Source organism: Protomyctophum parallelum, assembly GCF_964188405.1.
Source record: "Protomyctophum parallelum genome assembly, chromosome: 6".
Lineage (NCBI taxonomy): Eukaryota > Metazoa > Chordata > Actinopteri > Myctophiformes > Myctophidae > Protomyctophum > Protomyctophum parallelum.
The window spans coordinates 52,640,435-52,641,899 of NC_139701.1; the positions used below are offsets into that span (position 1 = coordinate 52,640,435).

Here is a 1,465-nt window from a genome sequence, read left to right on the forward strand (position 1 = left end):
CTCGTGGGGTTCGTGGTTTCCGCTCTCCGTCATCGTCTCCTGCTATTCCGTCATCATCTACCGGCTCGGGAACAATCGCTCGCTGGCCAGCCAATCAGGTCGCTCCTTCAAAATCATAGCAGCAACATGTTATAGCCGCGTTTTTCCTGTCCTGCAGGGTGCCCTTTCACATCTTAAGTCTGATCGATGTCGTGGCGACAGAGTTCAGTGACACAGTCCGTCGTGTGCTCAACTTTGGGTTCCACATCACCGTCGCCCTGGCACTTGTCAACGGCTGCCTGAACCCGCTGCTGTACGTGTTCCTGGGTTCAGGGTTTCAAGGACATGTTCCTGGGTTCAGGGTTTCAAGGACGTGTTCCGCAGGTCCATCCTAAAGGTTCTGGAGAAAGCCTTCGCTGAAGAGCTGCCTCAGACCGACACTCCCATGCACAGACCCAGCTGTCACCCGTCAAACGATCGCCCTGTCTGAGATAGAGGGTATATAGTGCCGTTCTGCCCGGAACCCAAGACCCCGCCAGGCGGCTGCCCTGTCTGAGACACTGGTTTAGGGTGGTCTTTGGATCATTTCATTTGCGTAGAACTGTGAATGGCTTTTCTTCTCAGTACATTCTCCATGATTGAAACAATGATGGAAAATGTCCCAAATTATGTTGAAGTAACAGTTTCAAACCAGGTATTCTGCATCTATCAGCTCAGCAGCGGCACGCACGCACGGACACATGCACACACGCACACAGTATACTGTACTGTACATGGAAATAGACAGAGGGAGAGAGAGATAATTAAACAGTAATTAAACAATAATTATACATGTACATAGACAGTATACACGCAATTTAAAAAAAAAGTTACGTTCAGTGGTTAAAACTAGGGTTGTCCCGATCGTATTTAAAAATGATCGGAATCAGATCGGGAGCCAAAAATATGTGATCGGGACATCCCTAGTATATCAATATTATAACCATATCATGATATTAGACTGGATATTGTCTGTGATTTGGGATATTGTACTATTGCATAAACTTGTTCTATAAAATATAAATATCGAATCGGGAAAAATCGGTATCGGTGCAAAATCTAATGATCCGATTCGGATCGGGAGCAAAGAAACGTGAACATCCCTAGTTAATTAAATCGGCTTCAAGGACAGACTTAAAAAGCTGGATGGACAGAACAGAATCAGTAACCATGATAATAATACAGAGAGCTCTTAGAAAGCAGACGTTAGATGCTGTGGTTTACGGTCGACGTCTCTCTCTTGGTAGCATGAGCTAACGTGTTAGGTTTCTGGTCTAGAGGGGTGGGTCGCGGCTCAGATTTGCGCACGCACTGATTGGATCTCATCGATCTGTCCGTCACCCCCGGCCCCTCCTCTCCCCCCTAGTGCAGCGCTACGTCACATCATTTGGAGCGACACCCACCCGGAAGGGTTGACTCCCACTTTTAGACCAGAGCGGCCAATGCG

At 47.6% G+C, this 1,465-nt stretch overlaps 1 pseudogene across 1 annotated transcript in view; it reads left to right on the forward strand.

Annotated features, from left to right (window-relative positions):
* Positions 1–469, forward strand: part of LOC310860085 (chemerin-like receptor 1) — a 1,043-nt pseudogene extending 574 nt beyond the window's left edge. Inside the window, exon 1 of the transcript in view lies at positions 1–469. This exon is cut by the window's left edge and continues 574 nt beyond it. The product of the transcript in view is annotated as a chemerin-like receptor 1 (transcript).
* Positions 470–1,465: the final 996 nt, after the last annotated feature.